Below are 20,424 nucleotides of genomic sequence, written 5' to 3'. Positions count from 1 at the left end.
AAGATTCTACGATTTTATAAAATTCGAAGAAGAAGTTAGTTAGTTACACAAGTTATGGGATCCCAAAAAATCCATAAAAAATAGAATTTCTTCCTTAAAAAAAATCAAAAACTATCGAAATTTTAATTTTTTTTTTTTCAAGCACTAGAAATTAATTTCAACACTTGTTTCCCATCAAAATTTCTTTTCAAGATTTCGATCATTGTCTGAATGTAAGATTTTTAAAATTCAAAAACACAAAACGGTTTTAAAAAATTCAAAATTTCAACAAAAAAAAATTGAAATTTCGATAACTTTTTAACAACTATTAAAAAATGTCTTTGAATTTTTCCAAGTTAAAAAAAAAATTTATTTTATTTTTTTATTTTTCGACGGTTTTTGAGTTTTAGATTTTTTTTTTAAATTTTCGACGAATTTTTTTTTTTTTAATTTTCGAAGATTTCTCGATTTTTTTTTTCAATTTTTCGAAAACTATTAAAAATTTATTTAATTTTTTGTTTCAAAAGTTTTGAAAAAAAAAAAAAATTGAATTTTTTTGTCCACTCAGCAAATTTTCAAGACCTACCTAAACCAAGACAAATTTTTTTTCAACAAATAAGCAACCTCAACAAATAATAAGCCGGCTAGCAAATAGAGAAAAGTTTAAAGACTTTAGAATGAAAAGGACAAAGTAAATGAATCGCCTAGTAACTTTTATCCTAACAAAAAATCTCTAATCTTATTTCTAGAAACTTCCTGCCTATTTAAATATTTACTGTATCTACCTATACTTTTTCTAATCTAAAATTTTCTACCTTTTTGTCGACCTTCGAAGCCCTTCAAAATTCTACACAGCCACAAACTAACCGAAAAGAGACAAAAAAAAAACAATCTCAAAACGGTTTTTGAAAACTGCAGTTTTTTGCCCAAAAGAAATTTTTATAAAAAAAAAAACTATAAACTAGAATTATACAAAAAAAAAAATCAAGAACCAACAACAACTAACAACCCAAATGCACCCAGTAATAACAAGAACAACCCAGCAAACGCAACAACAACAACAACAACTTCACCACCTTCATCAGAACAAAAGCAAGAGAAATGAAGAAAAAAAAAAAAACAAGTAAAGAAGTATAAAGAACTGTGTGAGTATACTCAATGAAAAAAAATATCTAAAAATTGACACCCGAAACACCCGAATGCACGAATTAAGCGACCGGAATCGACGGGGTAAATAGAGAGACTGAACCTCTCAGAGAAAAAAATTTCGCATAAAACCCCTTGAATGGCGAGAGAGAGTATTAAATTTTGCAGCACACATGCTTGATGGCTTAAAGTATATAAGAAGAGAGTTGAATTGTGTATTGTAAAGTTAAGAGTAAATTTCATCATCTGTTTTTCACAGTTCGTTTGTGGAGGGTTTTCTGGTTTTCTTCTTCCCCTCTATGCGGGTCTATTTACTTTTTTGTTAAAGTGCATTTTCTGGTAAATTTACATAGAAATTAAGAGAGTACCAATTCTCTCTTTCTCTTTACTCTTGTACTGTCATTTATTCGTATTCCGGGCCGGTTTATAGATTTAATTTGTATTTATTTATCATTTTCTTTGACTTCTTCTTATCCATAATCTTTCATCGTCGTGTCGTGTATTACTTTTTTCCTATTTACTTTACCCGATTGCACAGGCACAGGTACCTTCTCTTTACAATGTAAAAAATGGGATATAGATGGATGATGATGATGATGTTGGTTAATTTGTTGAAAAGGGGGTCTCCTTGGGTCCTTCTTTGGATCAAGTGGGACCTGGGGGGAAGACTCGAAGATTTAAGAACCCAAAAGAGAAACCGAAAAAACGAAGTAGGTATGTACAATAATCATAAGAAACAGAAGGAAGGAAGAAAATGAAGGAAAAACGATTTATATTTATGGTTTGTGCTCTGTGCTCAGTGTGTCTTGTCTTTCTATAAATTTTATTTGCTTGATTTTCCTCTTTTTTTGTTGTTGTTGCTACATGAAGACTGTTTCTTTATTTTCTACTTGCTTGTATCTTACATATACACACATTTATCACTGCGAACTCGTTGTTGTTGTTGTATAGGTATGTGCATATAATTTTTTTTTATATATTCCTCTGTGCACTGTGCAAAATAGGATTGATAGAATTAAATAGGGAAATTCAGTTGCACTCTTTTGATAAGCATTTATTTCTTCTTTTTTTTTTTGCCTTTATTCGATATGTTTTTTTTTGTTGTTAATTGCGTGAGCAACAACACGAAAAAAAAAAAAAACAAAAAGGTGTTTGGCAAGTTTCTTCAGTTCGAGTTCAGTTACAGATTTCTCCTTCTTTTCCTCTCTGTTGCCTATACTTGATCATTTCTTTATGTTTCTTTTTCTGCTTTTAATTTGTGTTATCTTTTCGAGTGATGACTAATATAAAATAAGAAACGTGATCGATCACGATTTGTGAGAGATCTCTACAAAATGCAGATTTTTATTTCACAAAAAAATTTTTTTTTTTGTTTCGATAACCTCTTACCTATCAAAGGCAACAACATTATCAATCAGAGAGGAAAATTAAAGAAAGAGGGTGACATGTGTGAAAACAAACCTTTTGTATATCAGCGGGGTTGGTTTATTTTTATTGTTACTGTAGCAAGGCCACGTAGGTATTTTTTCAGAATAAATTGTTCGAGAATATTCGAAGGGATGATGGAAAGATCATTGAAATAGAAACGTTTGGAAAACGTATTCCAAACGTTTGTAGATTATGTAGGTATGTACATTACATTGTCACATAGGCACACTGACATTAATCAACAATATCTTCTACAGTACCAAATTGAAGGATTCTGGAATTGGTCAAATGATAAGAAATACAATAGCTATAATAATCGTTCTGTCCCTAGAGGATGGCGATGTTATCTTGAGATAGGTATATTGCGTAAGCATACCTGAACGGAACGGGATAAGAATATTTAATTCAAAAAGACTTAAAAAAGAGTTGACACTTGATAACATTATTTGGAGACAATTTTTAGTCAAACCAAGAGTAGGTAGGGTAGATGTACCCATTTCCGAACAGCTCCAGTAGCCGAACACTTTTCACTTAAATATGTAAAATAAAACTGTTTTGTCCCGTTAGAAGTAAAAACCCGGTTAAACTAGAATCTATATACTATATTCGATCACTCCTTGCGATATCTCGCTCAGAAATCTATATTTTCTTGTTCAAATAGCTTTCAGTTTGTCGGAAGGATCAGATGCGTAAAATTATCGTATTTTTTTTGTAAAAAAATTAGTTTGAGTGGTCACATGAAATAGTGTTTTTTTGAATAAAAATAAAGTTTAGGCTAAATTTTATAATTTTATGCATTAGTTTAGACAATAAGTAATTGATTTTAATATTTTTTTTTTTAATTGTATATACTTATTCTTATTTTAAACTGTTCGAACAGTACTGTTTGGAACTAGGCAACTGCTTTAAATTTTATTTATTTAATATTTTTTTAATAAATATTTATACAAATTTATAAATATTTAAACAAAATAAATAATTATTCATATTTCATAAAAAAAATGCACTTCATTTCTTCTCCGAATACAACCCACATCGTGCTACACATGTAGTCGGCAGATGTTGGAGCTCAAAAGTCACTGTCGAGCTTCAATGTGGGAATGGACCAGTTTAAAAGGCAACGAACGTTGGAAAATTCCTAGGTGGCAAAAGCAAACTTCTGCGGACTGTTGTGCACGTTTTAGAAAATAAAGACCTTTTTGGTTTTGTACAAATGCATTGCGCAGATATGGAATTAATCCCTTCGCGGTCGACCATACAAAATGCATCCATAGTAACTTTCTCTTATATGTCTACCAACCAGTTATTAGAATGCACATCTAACGCTACGTATTCATAGCCATAACTTAAAAAAAAGTTCGTTTTAAAAAACCGTTCTTAAATTTGTATCGGAAGCACCGACAAAACTGAGCCCATTGAAGAGCCAGAACCAAATGATATAGGCCCGTTTCCTATATGGTTTATAAATATATATGTATGGAACATTTTTGTTTACCTTGAAAGTTCCATATTTTTGTTATTTAAATTAATTGTAAAAGAGTTTTTATCTAAATAATAGAAGAAAATTGTTAAAATTTATGGTGTTCGGAATCAGGCACCTTGTGTTCGGCTTCTGTTGAAAACGACATGCCTTCGGTTTTTATTTTTTTATAAGAAAACTTTTGTACTCATTGACAAAATTTAATTTTTTTATAATAAAGTATTCTTACACCTTTCGTAAAAAAAATATTTTAACTTTTTTTCTTCAATAAATAATTTTTTGCAGCTTTTTTACTTTTGAATTTCCGTTAACTGTTCGGGTATTGGTACATCTACCCTAGGTAATGTACATATGTAGGTCAGTACCAAGTCGTGCTCTAAGCTGGAGCCGAATTACGGCATACGATTACGAAAGACAGCAATAGTCAAAGTGTTAACGTATAAAGTATGATCGAAGTCGTAAGTGGTACCTACTACTGATTTTTTTTCCAGAACCAGATTTAGCAAAACTGTTTTGAATATTTCTAGCTTCCAAAACTCTACTCATTACCGTGCGTTTTTAAACGTTTTAAATTTCAAACGTTTGATAAAGTTTAAACTGGATTTTACCCTTTTTCAACTGATAAATTGAGACGGAGTGAAGAATTACGTGAGCTTAACTTTAAAATAAATGTAGGTAGGTACACAATAATTGCATGAAGTTTAAGTTTTTGTCTTATTGACAAGCCAAATCTTTTATCTTTGCTGCAACAACTGAAACTGAAGTATCACTCGGCTTAAATTTAGTTCCGCTAAATTTCAGAGAGAATTTTATATAAGTTAACCCTTAAACCCTACCCTGGGGTCCAGCGACACTGCAAACATACATTTTTTTTAGAATTTTACAAAAAATAAGTAATAGACGCCCGCCGAAACTTTAAGAATTCTCTAATTAACGTAGTATAGCCCTCTAAAAATTAGTCATTTATTTCCAAGTTGTACAGCTAAAGATATCCACTGTCTGGGGTCCCGTAGACCCCAGGGTAGTTATTGTGAAAGTTTATTTTGGTTATTCGATGGATTGTTTTTGAATTCCTTTAATGGGTTATTAACCCTTTCGGACCCAGCGTTACTCTCATGTAACATTTTTTTAAAAATTCGTAAAAATTATTAAATTAAACAATTTTTTAGGTTACGATGGCTTAATTGAAAGATAATAATGCCTAGTTACTGGATTATTACAAAAAGTTAGTCAAATATCATACCTTTAATTTTTTTTATCGAGAAAGGGACTGAAATTCACATTTTTTTTTTGCAAAAACTTTTTTTTTATATATGGTCATAATTTTGAAAAAAAAGATTTAAAAAATGTTAATGCAGAAAGAGTTTTTTTTTTTTTGCTTAGAAGAAGTAGCATACATTATAGTTTCATAAAAAGTTATTTTCTCAGTTCTCCGACTTTTTTTGGTGGTCATAGGCAGTGCATGTTACTTACATATAACATAAGAAAAACACATTAGTTTTGCTATTTATTATTTTGGAAAATAACTTTTTGCTATTCATATTTCTTAGTTGTGATGTTTTTGACCCGATAATACCGAAAAAAAACATTTTTTAATATTGATTTTCATAGCTTGGGTTCGAAAGGGTTAAGGTTTTTATTACTTTTAAAGAGTTTTTTTCACTGATTCCAATATTTCTTTTATTATCACTGCTGTATTCTTTCTGTGTTCTCGTTTTGTTTTTCGATTTTAGTTCGAAAACACAAGAATTAATTGGGCAATTTTGCCAACCAATTTCCAGGTACCTACTTATTGGAGAAATTTTAAAAAGAAGCGGCCAGTAGCTCAATAAACATCTACTCTAACCACAAAAAAAAAGGATTTGTCATCTGTCCACCAGAAAAGGACCTCAAGACGAAAATAAGGTGCAGCAGTTGCAGAAATGCACTCTGTTCGGAACATAACCACTCAGTGTGTCAAATGTGCCTGAACACAAATTTTTAGAACATTTTATATACTAAGAGCCAATTTTTCAATCTTCTAATAAACAGTCAGTTAACTGTTCGACGAATAAAGTTATTAGGCTCATAAACAATCAGATAAAAACATTGAATTTTTCAATCAAGAATAATTTATTCTACAGAATAACAAAAAAAAATTGTCAAATTCAAAAATATTTAAAATTAAACGTCATTTTTATTCATGATTGTTTTTGTTTTCTTGTTTTCCACTGTATTTTTTTCAAAATTCTTTCAAAACAGCTTTGACAACTGACACAATATATTTATTGAGATTATTCCTTAGAATAATTTTATTCGTCTCTGAAAGAAGCAGATAGATTTATTCTTAGGAATAAGCTATATCTGCCTGTTGAAAAATTGATTTTTTCTCTATCCTTAGGAATAAGTACTAACTGACTGTTTAACTGACTATTGAAAAATTGGCCCTAAAACATATTAAACTATTTTATTAATAAATAAAAATTTTTGTTAAATTGATTTTTTTAATAAATTTGATCAAAAACCTTTTGGGGTCTCCTGAACCCCAGGGTTGTAGTGTCTCTCCCGGGATGGGTAGTTCAGAGTGGGTAAAATCTACAATTTGATTATCACGAATTAACTACACTTAATTAACAATCAAGGATCCGTGATAATCAAAGAGCGTTTGTTCATTTTTTCACCTCCATTTCGTTCCATTTTCCAGTCTATCAGTCAGTTTTGTTGTCAAAACTTAATCAAGAATTGAGTTTTTTTTTTATATTTTGACGTTTTTGAAATTTTGTTGGTGAATAGAAAAGAGCGTTTACAGCGATGACGGTTAATAAAATTGTTATTTAGGTACAACCATTAATAATTTTCATTTTTTATTTATGAACATTTGTAATACACATTCTGTATTTATAAACTTTTTTGTTTTCAGAAATATTTCAGAGCGGCCAAAATCCAAAAAAAAACATCGAATTTTTCCAAGGCCGAAGACAAAAAAAAAAACTATTTCGATGGTTTTGCAGAAGAAATACATTTGGAGAAAGGATGCAGATTGGGAGGCATTTTTATACCGAAGTCCTTTAATTTGAATAATAATAAAAAATCAATAAATAATAATATTGTATTATTTTGTATGGCAGCCAAAGAATTGAAGACGATAAAAATCTAGATATTCCCCACTTTTTATAACTTTTGATTGGTCAATGAATTATCTCTAAAGCCAAGGAATTGTTTTTATTTTTTTTTTTAATGGGGAACTTCGTGCTAATGTCAAATTTCATTTGTTGTTGTTTGAAAATCAAGTTGAACAAACTGAATTTCATTAAATTCTTGATTAAATGGTGCTAATTGTGAAAAATTTGGCTGATTAACGAAATCTGAAATTAACTACTCAAATCATAGATTCCTGATAATCAACTGGAATAAATCACTGATCAAAGATGAACGAGTGTCAACAAACTGGTCCTAAGACCGACTAAGCTGCGTATTAGTTCATAATTTTGTCAAGTATTATCATTAAACAAAGCTATTTTTATAGACACAGTAAATATTTCAACATCACACATAATATTCTACCATTTTGGTTTGTTACAGAATTTTGGATTTTCTAGAATTTTATGTACTATAGTGGTTTTGGTATTTTCTGAATTTTGGATTTTTTACGAGTTATGGGCTTTCCGAAGTGTAAAACCCAAAATTTATAAGAACGTTTAAATAAATTTTTGATTTTACTTTGTGAGTTGTGACCATAAAAGAGAAACGGTAGGTAGGTTTTGGGACAATGGGCGGAGTAATCAAAGAACACGAGACGTTTCTGCTGCTTATATTGTTATTTTTGAATTTCCTTATATTTTTGATAATTATTAATTTTTTTATTTCGATCTAATCGCATTCTTGAGATGAAAAACATATTCAAAACCTCTCAAAAGTTCCCAAAAACAACTTAAAAATTTTTTTTTTTTTTTTTTGTCAAGAAAGTGCCCTTACTCCTGGAAATTATTTTGAGTTTAATATGAACAAATTGTTGAATTTGCAAAAGCTGTAGGTATTTTGTAAAATATTTATTCTACCTAGGGCGACACTTCTGATTTGATATAGAAAATTTTGTTGATGAACAAATTTCAATAAAAACAATTTTTCTTGTTGATTTCTCGGTTTCAAAAATGAGCTCCAACTTCAATTATGATCCTGAACTTTGCAGACAATTTGTCTGCTGAGGTTTGGACAGTCACAAAAGTTGCAAAACTCTTCTGGTTTTAAAAAATTAAACGCCAATCGCTTCGTTAAATGAAAATCTAGGGGGGCTATTTTTTAGTTTTTTTTTTTTAATTTGTCTTAACAAAAAAGTTATGGCCAAAAAACGCAAAAAACATCAAAAAAATTATTTTTTTTAATATTATATTAAAAATCTAATCTTGACAAATATTATTGAAAAAGACTAGATAGGTAAGTGTCTAAAACTTGAAAAATTCTTGCAATTGCAAAAAAAAAAACTAGTCTAACTATAGAGACACATTTTCTTTGAAAAAATTAAGGATTCTGCAGACAGAATGGATAAAAGATTTGCTTTCTTATAGACAAAATGTAATTATTCAAATCTGTCTACGATTTACAGACTCTTACAATCCTTCATTATTTCTATCGCTAGTAAAATAAAATTTAAAAAAATAATCTTTTTATGATCGATAAAACACACATTGATAACGCATTAATAAGGTATAAAGTATAAATATCGTCTGACGCCACTATTACCATAGCTTCCACCGCTACGTAATCTACCCATACCACACCTCTCTGCCAAAAAATCATCATCTCCTGGCGCTATGGTTTTCCCTCGAAAAAAAAAAAATTCGCAGCATCCTTAATCTGATTATAATTTTGTGTTATTATTTTTCTCCTCTTCAGCAGACTCAAATAGCTACAACTAATTACATTTTAAGCGCACTAAACCGAGGTTGTTGTGTATATACGAATAGTGGCAAACATCATCCAGACCAAGTCCTGAAATACCGCAGAAATACCTACCTATTCTATTTTTCCAGGAAAAAAAAAAAAAAAAAAGAATATACAACTCGTGCGGCATATATTGTTAATGAAGTTTCAACATGTTTACTTAACGGTTGTTTATTACCTAAGCAACCTTGCTAGGCAAATATATTTCTATACTTAGATGTGTAATTATTAAAACTGCGAGAAAAACAAAATAGGTAAGAGCATTAACTCATTTAATTTAAACTATAAGCTGCTAAAATATAAATAAGACGCCTTCTACTATGTTTCTCCATCTACCTGGTATTTAGATAGCACCAAACTTACCTTATTGTTTTATGATACCCAGATTTTCACAGAATTGCTTCCGTTTTTAGGATGTGCCAGTCATAACTAAAATTTTAATTCAAAATAAAGTGGGTATTCCCCGAAAAAAAAAGAAGAAGATTCACTTAAATTATTTTGACGAAACATACATCACCCAAAACCCACCTCTTAAAAATATTCTCTAAAATAATAAAATTAAATGAAAAATAAACAGATACAACTTTGCTGATATCTTTTTCTCGGAACTAGAAAAAAATACGTGAAAATTAAAATTTTCAACTAAATTTCAATCACGTCATGTTAATCGTTTTTTTTTTTCAGGGCAAATCATCTGATGGCTTCAAAGAAAATAAAATGCACGACTGGGTCGCACGTACTTGCTCTTGTAGTTCACAGTATCTTTATCTTAAATATCTATTGGAAATTTAAGATTTTGTAGAAAAAAAATCAAAAAAAAAAAATCAAAAGTTTAAAAATTAAATTAAAAATTTTTTTTTTCAAAAATGTTTTAAAAAATATTTTTTTTTACCATTTTATAGTTAATGATCTCTGTAAATTTTAAATATGTAAAATAACTAATGCTTTGATGAAATATATGAACTTAAAAAATATGTCAATTTTTGAAAACGGCAACGCCATATTTCCGTTCTCCGCATTTTTTGAGAAAAACTAAAAACGCAGTTTTGTTAGAATCAATAAGAGTATTCCGCACACCAAATTTGATCGAAATCGTTAGAGCCGTTTTCGAGAAATTTGCAATACCTCGAAAACGTTATATGGGAGGTATGCGTTAAAATGGAGATATTAAAAAAATAAAAAAATGGGTCTAGGGAATTACGTCAAAATCATCTGTACCAAGTTTCAAGCAAATCCATCCATCCGTTTAGGCCCTAGCTCGATGTACAGATGGACGCACAGACGCACACACGCACAGACCGACGGACGGCATGACGAAAACCACTTTTTTGATCTTCTCCATCATCGTAATGTTGGTTTTGATTAAAACCTCGATTTTTTTTTCTACACGAAACCAATACTTGCCCTATAGAGCAAGTAAAAAAATTAGAAACACACAAAAAATTATTCAAAACACTTTGGTGACAAATCCAATAGCTGTTTACAAAGAAAACAGAAAGATTAAAAATAAAACCGTTGATATTTGTGGTATACCTACCTACTTTCTTTGTCTGTATCTTTAAATCGACTCATCTAAATTTTATAAAAAAAAAACAAAAAACTTGTCCAACTAAGCGAGTATGGTTATTAGTGTCTGACGTTAAAATTTATTACTCTTGAAAATTTAAACAAAAAAACAAAATCAGAAGCCAAAAACCTATTATGTTTGAAGACGAATGAGGCGCCATCACAGCACAGCTAAACCAGGTAAGCAGCTTTAGGGTCTTAAAAGTCTACCATAATAATAAGTCAGTTGCCTAATTAATTTACATATTATTTCAATGTATAAGAAGTGTGTTATCGTAAATATGTATCTTTTATAATCAACTGAAAAAAAAAAAACAAAAAAGTATCTAACCTACCTTTTGGTATAAAAAAAGATTGATTTAGATAGCTGCCAATGGGTAAAGGGTAGGCAGGGAAAGGTAGCTATCATACTCTGACCTTAAAGAGTCACAAAACAACAACAAAAGAAGAACACAAAATGATTATACGAAACCGCAAATAAAATTATCACGATCAAAGAACGATACGAACATTCATAGTTCTACGACTTGTAGGTACCTAAAGTACCTTTACAAAAAAAAAGTATCTCTAGGTACGTGGAATTTTCAAGAATTCAAAATCATTCCAAATCACATTATCTTGCTTAAAATATTGCCAAGCTTTTTTTTTTTGGAAATCCAAGTAAAAGGCTGATCTAAAATTCATCACGCATCTCAATCCCAACTATGCCTCCAAGCCCGAGCCCCCGATACGTTGTCGTCAATATAGGCAGCTACAAAAGGCAAACGAAAAAAAAAAAAACATACCCATCTCTCTAAATCGATTCCATAAAATAAAAATAAATAGACAGACAAAAAGTATCTGAAAGAGGACAACACAGAACGAAAAAAAAACCGTCAATCCCATCGACACACCTTAGAGGAGCAGAAATACAAAAACAAAAAAAAATATATATAAACAGAGGCAGGTTTGTGGCAGGTTGGCAGTTTTGTCAGTATAGTTTTTTTTTTCTGCTACAAACACACACACTATAAAGAAGCAGAGGAAACTATAAGGAGCACTTGTCACGATTTTGCAAGTGTTCTCCAGCCATCGATCTTTTATAGCAAAAAGTATCTTTGTATCTACAACTACTGGCTTTCTTAAAAATAGGACATCAAAATACACACACAGCAGCACAAAAAAAAGTGCACAGGTGACATACACTAGTCATCAAAAAAACACGTACCCCCTCTTTCATTGTAGGTAGGTACTTGTACAAACAACCTAATAGTCATAGTCACTATCATCATCATCATCATCTTCCTAAAGGAAACAAACAATATCGGATGATATTTTGCTGATAAAATATAAAAAATTGTAGATATATTGATTGTGAGTCATCAGATAGTAATATCTTTCAGCTGTGCAGCAGCAGCAGAAAACAGGCAACTAAGGGAACATTTCACAATTTTTAAAAATTTCATCATCTTTTTTTTTTTTTTGTATTTCATTATTCTCTGACTCTGGCATAGCAACAGAGAGCCTATAGATCTGCTTTTGCCTTTGACTATGAGTCAAAAAAGATACACGAAAACAACCTTATTTTGTTGTTTATTTAAACCATCGAGAAGAACATAATATTATTCAGGCCGATTGTGGCAAGCAAGATAAAGATAAGAAAAGAAAGGAAAAACCGAACCGAAATGGATTTGGATTGTGCGACACGAAATATGATCTTCCAAAAACGATCTGTATGTTTTTCACTCCCACATGGAAACATGTTTTTCTCTACGAGAGAATCTATGATGTTTCGAAAATATATCAGATCCTTTCAATTTACAATTTATAGAATATAGAAAGAAGAGATCGTTACAATTTGGGAATTTTCCTTTTCTTCTTAATTTTTTGTTTGTACCTATTTTTTGGGATAATTTTGGTAATAAAAATTATTATGTGTTTGTTATTGAAGTTTATTGTGTGACACATGGGAAGGTTCAGTCGGGGATTTTTGTTTTGTTTTGTTGCTAAATAGGAGAAGACATTTTGGTAAGAAAAAGGACGACTTGTAGTAGGAAGAACCATTTAATAAAAAACAAGTTATATTTAGAAAAAAAAAGAAGGAAACCTTAATCACATTTTAGGTAGTAGTAAAAAACAGAAAACTGTCGCCCATGTTCCACAATTCGATCGATAGTGAATTGAAAACACTTTTCAATTTCACGTGAAATGAAATTGCATGTTCTGCATTTCGAACGATTTCGAAAACTTCGAAATTGCTTCGAACTGTTAGAACTATAAAGAAGCATCCATCTTTCTTTTGTTCATAAAGTGTGTGAAGCAAATAATTGCAAGATTATTGAAAATTTTAATAAAAACAGCAAATTTAAGTGTAAAATAGTGAATGAGGTGGCGAAAACAGAGGCAGTGCACAGGACACAGTGGACCTACCCAAAAAATTGACGAATGATTATATTTTATGCCTCATGTGTTTTATGCATATTTTGTGCTATATTAAAATAAAAAAACATTACAAAAAAATAAAAATATATATATTTTGAATTGTCCAAAAATTGCAGATTCCTTGTTAAAGCATCAATTTCACGAACAGAAACAAAGTGAATTGAATTCGTTCAGAAAATGTAAATTTGTGAAATGCAGAACACCTAATTTCACTTTCGGCAATGCAGAACATATAAGTGTATTTTTGAATTTTGTTTGAAAGGGTGATTTTTGAGTGAAACATGATGATTTGAAGCTTTTATCGAAAAACAACAAAAATGCATTAAAAAAAATTAATAGAGGAAAAATGTTCGAACGTTTCGTTGCATGAACGATTAAGTTCATGTTAAATTTAGCAATTAAGAAAATGACTCAAATGACTCAAGTTGTTTATTTAATATGGCCTTGCGATTGGAACTCCAAGCAATTTCAAATAAATAGCATACAAATTGATGGAACAAATAAAACTTAATTTTGTCACTTTTTTTAGGTAATGATATACCACGTTATATTTTGTCGAAACTTCAGAAGAAAAATATCAAAAACACTGCTTTTGGGAAATCAGATGATCTTCCTCATCAGAAGGTTATTTTAAACTACGCTACATTCCAGATTAAAGGTATAACTAATTGCCACTTTTTGCAAAAAGTGGAAGATTTACAAAATTATTATTTATTTATAGCGCTATTTGTTTTTGAAAAAAAAACTACAAAAATTGTTTTTGGAACCAAAAACTGAGTTTGAAAAAAATGAATTTGAAATTTATCACTTTTCAATTTTTAGATGTACCTCAACAAAATAAAACAAAGAAATAAAAAGTGAAAGAAATATTGTAGTATGACTTCTCTTGTTGTGAACTCGATGCCAAGTAGTTTATATCCGGGCTACGTTTCGTCACTTTAAGCAAAATGCAGGCTGAACTGAAAGAAAAAGTTGGAATCATCTGACAATATACTTCTAAGCGAATCTTTAATGTTATTCATTTGGACAAATTATGACTCACAGGCGTAAGTGGGTGAAAATATTGTCAAGATCTCCAACTTTTCCAATTTCATGTTTCCATTAATTTGGAATTGTTCGTCGTATTGCCCTCCACCCTCTCTAGTCTGATTGATTCCAACTCTTTCCTCGTTTCGACTAATTTTTGAGTCGATATCGGACACATTCGTTTAGCTACATTTCAATTTCTTCAATTTCCTGCCAGAAAAATTTAGACCTGTTAAGTTTATCAAAGGATGTCGTATCAGGGTCAATAGTAGACCTAGCATTTCCGATAATTCTTTAACTTGTGAAAACCTAATTACCTACCGATAAAAAAATGTTCAGTTAATTTAACTTCGTCTGGTTTTTCATGTAAATTCAATCCGTTCTTCAGAACCTGAGTATCTTCATCTGAGAAGAAGAGATTTTTACAGTTTTACAAAATCTCAATAAAAAGTTATTGGAAAAATCGTTGAATGTCGCTCAAATAGCAATTGAATTACTTAATTAGTGGCGTGCCGGAAATATTTTATGGCACGCGTGCCATTGGTTCGCCATCCCTGTACTATTATTTCCTTCCAACTTTTTTTCGAAATGAAAGTATTAAATTTTTTAAGCAGTTTTTGGAGCTATATTCACATGAGAAGCACCGCAGTTCTAATTACCAAAAAGTTTTGATCCATGGAAGTCGGTTTCGTTTTTTTGATAAAAATGATTATTTTTGCCGAATAATTGCTGTCGTATTTTTTAGTGAACTTTTTCGACATACAATATTCTTGGAATTTCATACATTGATATATCCCCTTCTTAATAGATAACCTCCGACTCTACACCGGCACCCAAAACGCGTTTAGAAAAAACAATAAGGGTATTCACGTAACGAGATAATTTTCTACTTTGCAGAAAAATAGAAAATTCCGCAAAAGGTTTAAATGAACAACCCAGCAGAAAATAATTGCGTAAACAAGGGAAACAAACAGCTGTTTGTTAAACGTCAAATTGAACTTGTTTAATTAAAAAAAATATGTCAAGCTAATTTTGCAAATACTATGCAACAATAAAAAAAAATGTAATTTGCTCAAATAAAATGATATTCTCTTTTCAATATTAACATATTTTATCTGTGGTTATCTGAATAATAAGACATAAATCGCGTTCAAAAAGATATTCCAGATACGGGGAGCCCAGATAGCCTATTCGATAGGTGATTGAACACACCCAAAGTTTATCAGATTTTTTTTCTACCGTTTCTGCTTCAAATTTGTGAGATAAAATTCTATGATTTGCGGAATATTTTTCCCATACAAATTTTGACAGCTCATTTCTACCGATAGAAAATTCTACAGTTTCTACGGTTTCTACGGGTTTTCCGCGTTTACGTGAATACCCCTAATAACTGAATTTTTGTGGATTTTGATTTTTGAACCTGCAAGTTCTGGATATTTCCATTTCTGACGAAAAACCGAATGCCAGTAGATTTATTTTTTTTTATGAACATATCGACTTTTCAAGTTCAGTAACTTTTGTTCCATAGAAATTTATAAAATTTTAAGTTTGAGCCTAATTAAATGTTATTTAAATGGGAAATCAATCGAAAACCCATAATGAGTCACTAATATGGATATTGACCTCAATTTTTATAAAAACAAAAGCAGATAAAATTCAGTCTATTTTTTGAATAATTAACTTCAAAGGCTAAAAAACAATGTGATTTATTTTCAGCATTAACTCATCAAACAAAATAAATACATGAGGTAGGTTAGGTATCTTAAACATGTCCTATCTCTAATAATATCCGCGTTGGTGGGAAATATTATTTCTAACAAAATAACATCAGGTAGCTAAGCTAGGTACCTATTTATGACCAAGGAAAGGTGTATTTGTATCTATGGTTTATTTATTTCACCATGACTCTGTGATACACTGCATGACTAAATCATAAAGAAAATAGAAAACGGACTTCCAGTAAAATAAAAAATACTGACGACATATGGCAGCATAGTAACATAACAGAGCAGCTTACGACTTGTTAATTTTTACAAAAAAAAAAAAAACAACAACAATCATCATAGCAAAGAAAAAAAAAAACTAGATGATGCAAGAAACGTTTGATCTTGATTGCTAATGCAAAATGATGTAGATTATTATCATAAAAACACACATATGGCTTTGCCGCACGTAATCCTATGAAACTATGTATAAGAAAAACACACAGAGTTATTGAAAGATGTGTGTTTCATTAAAAAGAAAATAAGATGTTTCTAGACGAAATATAAACTCATTGGAAAACAACAAACTTTCTTCTCTTAAAAAAAAATCTTAATAAATATATTTTTTCGTTTAAATAAATAAATTTCCAAGGAAATTCTTAATTTTTTTCTTATTTTTGTGTGTTTTCAATAAGTACCTCTTTTAGCTACCAAAAGAACAGGCAAGAAAAAAAAAAACGGACGTGACGTGAGTCATTAATTTAAATTTTTTAAATTATTTTAACACAGAAAATTAATGAAAAAACAAAAAAAATAATAATAAAGACGTTGAAGATAAAAACAAAAATTCAATATAAGACACTGACAATGTACCTACTGAACTTTCGTCATTCTGATGAAAAGTTCTAGAGAAATTGCTCTAGGTAAGGTTAGTGTCTACGTGCACCCAATCCGATAAGCAATTTTTATTTATTTTTTGTGTGTAAAAAATTTCCACCAATAATTACGTCTAGTTATTAAATTTAAGTGATTTAATAATATGTACTTGTATTTATTACAAGATAATTACCGTGTCATTCGATAATACTATATTGAGTACTTTAGATATTGCAACATTGTTTAATTAAATAAAATGTTCTTTTTGGCGTACCTAGGTAGGAATCAGTCAGTATTTGTTGTGTACCTGCCTGTCACCTCCTACGTGCTACTTGTCATCGAAACGAAAATGCTTATCTGTACACAAGCTTTCTGTGCTTATAGAGACGGATTGGCGACAGTGCTGAAATTATTTACGTCACAAAAAAGTCAAAGTTAGATTTATGTACATTTCAAATGAATTGAAATTATGATTCAGATAAAAAAAGTGTGTATTTTTGTAGTATTTATCATTAATTTGACGTCAGAGGTCAATTTTACTGCATTTTAACTTTAAAGTGGGATTTTAAGGAAACGTCATAGTTTTTTAGGTATTAATCATTTCATTGGAAATAATGTTTGACGGGAAATAATATCCTATCAAAATTTTAAATTTTCAAAAACTTGTGCAACTAAACGTGACTCAGGCAAAGATTTACAAAAAGTACAGAAATTAACTTCTTTGTTTTATTATACTTGGGAACAATTGGACTGATAGTGAAATTCGTGAAGTTATAGGTAACCATATTTGGTTTTAAATGGTTCAATTTGAGGGTTTGGTTTCAAGTTTTGATGTTCTGATAGGCATTAAATAATTAATTAAATCAGCGAAAATCAAAATATTTGCATGATTCATTTCGAATTTCAGACCCAACACCCAGATTGAGTAGCAGTAAGTGTATTACGTAAGGTTCAAAAACTGGTATACTGATTTTATGGATTTGTCAACGTCAAAACCAGAGATCAGAAATAAATCTCAACCTTTTGAAAGGTTCTTTAATAACTCTTATTTGTTGCCATTTTCAATAAGGGTTATAAAATAACCTTTATTTTAAAAAATGAAAAATTTCTTATAAATATATAAATAACTATAATATTAAAAATAAATGTATAATATAAAAAAAAGATACTAGAATTAAATTTCTAATTTTTGATTTATTTTCAGCGAAAACGGTTAAAGGTTGACCTTTTCAAATCTCAAAAAGTTCTTCGCTTTCAAATTTTGACATAATATCCTATCTGCATTCCTTTAAGTTTTTTGTTAAGTTTATAGGTAAGAAAATTTTTGAGATTTGCCATGAAACGCCAAACGAACATAAGATTTTTTGCATAGAGAATATGCACCAAACATGTTGAATTCAACTTAGGATTTTTCAGAGAGAAAAAGAGATATTAAAAAGATTTAAACGGATTTTAAAAGAAGAAATTTAGTTCTTTAAGAAACCGCTACAAATGTAATTCTAAAAAATTATCACGCAAAAGGACATTACCTCAAAAACTGTTAAAAAAGGGTATTTTTGATTTTCTAACGGTAATATCTCAAAAACTTGATGTGATGATTTTGACTTCGGATTTACGAAAAACCATTAGAAAAGTATACCTTGACTTCTATAAAAAAAAACTTTTTGATTAGTGAAATCGAATAGGGCAGAAAAAATGAACGGACTTAGACTCGAATAACTGAAGATCTAAAAATGACACCAATTTGATTGAAACGCAGTTAAAAAGAGTCATATTTCTTCTAAAAATAGAGCCATTATTTGAGTTTCTACCATTATTATTAACAGAGTTATTAACAAAAACGTGAGTGAAAGTACATAAAAGTACGTTTTTTCATAACTAATTAAGCTCGCAAAAAACGAATATCTCGATAGAAGATTTTAAAAAAGCTTTTTTCTTACTATTTAGACCAAGGAACATTTCTGCATTAAAAAATTTGGAGTGCAAGACACTTCGAGTAGTGTCGCGTTCAAACGACCCGTGCTTTATTTTTGATTTTTTTTTAAATAAATCTCAAACCTTAACCGAAACGTATTTAAAGTAATATGGAATATGGTAGCTCTTAGAGAGAAACCAATTGAAAATAAAGGTTGACTGTTATTTCTTATCTCCGGTCAAAAGCGTAAGTCGTACCTATAAAGAATTAGAAAGGCTTAAATTCTTGATTATTTTCTTTTTTCTACTTTCCTATTTTTGCATCACTTTTCAAGTAATTAGTAAGCAGGGTTCGAACCTCGGTCATTAAATTTTGGAGCAAATTTGAAAAAAAGTGGAGCAAACGCAAAATTTCCGAAGTAGATTTGAAATAAAAGAAATTATTACTTCTCAGGAAATTTATTTTTAATACCTATAAAATTTAATAAAGTTTTAAATCAAAGTCAATTTTATTCATAAAAACGAATTGTTTTGAAATGAATTCACCTTGAACTAATATTTATTTTTATTTATATTGTTTAATAAATCTCATTAATGCAAGTCGTGGTTCAAATTCAAAACTCAATTTTGAACCACCACTTGCATTAATACCTATATGTATTATATTTCAATCATTCGAATCCGGTTAGTAAGGTCAGTTAAAAAAATTTTCTGTGAGGAAAAATGGAGTAAACCTCGAAAAATCGGAGCGTTGGAGTAGATTGTTTTTTGTCCTCAAAAGTGGAGTAAATTTGCTCAGATCGGAGCAAAATTTGAACAATTCTTCTTCGCTAGGTAATTTTTGTTTGGTAAAAATGGTAGTGATTCCAAAAGACGTCTTCATATTTTAACAGCGATTTAGACAGTTCAAGATCATCTTTTATTTTTCTGGAGCTATTATGAAAGGGTTCGGTTTAGGTAACTGAACAATTTTTCTATCAGTTTACAAAAGTTGTCATTCTTTTTGGACCGGCAATTTCTAGTTTATTTTGCCAAGCAGGTAGGTATCAACCATTTTAGGCATTAACAGGTTGATAGGCAATTTAATTCTATTCAAAATATTAAAATTTCACTAGGAAAATGGACCTAAGTGCCTATTCCCATTTCAGCAATAATCTCATGTGCCTATATGCCTAGGCAATAGTATCTATGTAAGGCACCTACCTATTCATAGAAGCACCTATACCTGTCTATATCTATGTATGTTTGTTAGATAGATAGATACCTACTCATGCATACAGATAGTTTTGCTTTTTTGCTTTATCCATCGAAACGAAACCTTTGAAAATTGCGTGAAAATGCAAATTTTCCAATTTTTTAGTTGTTGTATTCACTTCACCCATTTCTATCTCTCCCCAGTCCCCACACACATAGCCGTGTTAGAGAAAAACATAGAAAATTAAATTGCAGTGTGCAACAGAAATGAATATACACCAAAGAAAACAACAACAACAACGATAGGTAGGTACAAAAAAAAATTAAACAAAAATAAAATAAAACAACTAAAAAACAAAACAAAAAAAATTAAGGAAACATGAACAAGGAATAAATCAAATTCGTCCATCAGTGGGGGCGGTGTGTGGTAAAGTAAAGAGAGAGAAGTTAGAAGAAAAAAAAAAAACAAGAAACAACAAAAAAAAAACACGTATACAAAACAGGCCCCCAAAAAACCAAAAAAAAAAAGAGGCAGGAGCAGCAATTTACATTTTCCCTTCCTTCATGCAACCAAACCAGCCACCATAGATTTCTCAAACAAGAACAAACCTGTCCTCTATCAAAGAAGAATTGAGGAATATACACGATAGAAAAAAGAAAAAAAAAATCAAAGAAGAAAAAAAAAAAAACTCCAACAGTGTATATATGCATGGTGTCGGTGTATAGTAGGAGAAAAAAGAAGGAACCGAGAAAATATAAAAAAAAGGAAGA

The sequence above is a fragment of the Episyrphus balteatus genome, chromosome 4 (genome assembly GCF_945859705.1).
Source record: "Episyrphus balteatus chromosome 4, idEpiBalt1.1, whole genome shotgun sequence".
Taxonomy (NCBI): domain Eukaryota; kingdom Metazoa; phylum Arthropoda; class Insecta; order Diptera; family Syrphidae; genus Episyrphus; species Episyrphus balteatus.
Note: the sequence above shows the minus strand (reverse complement) of the source record.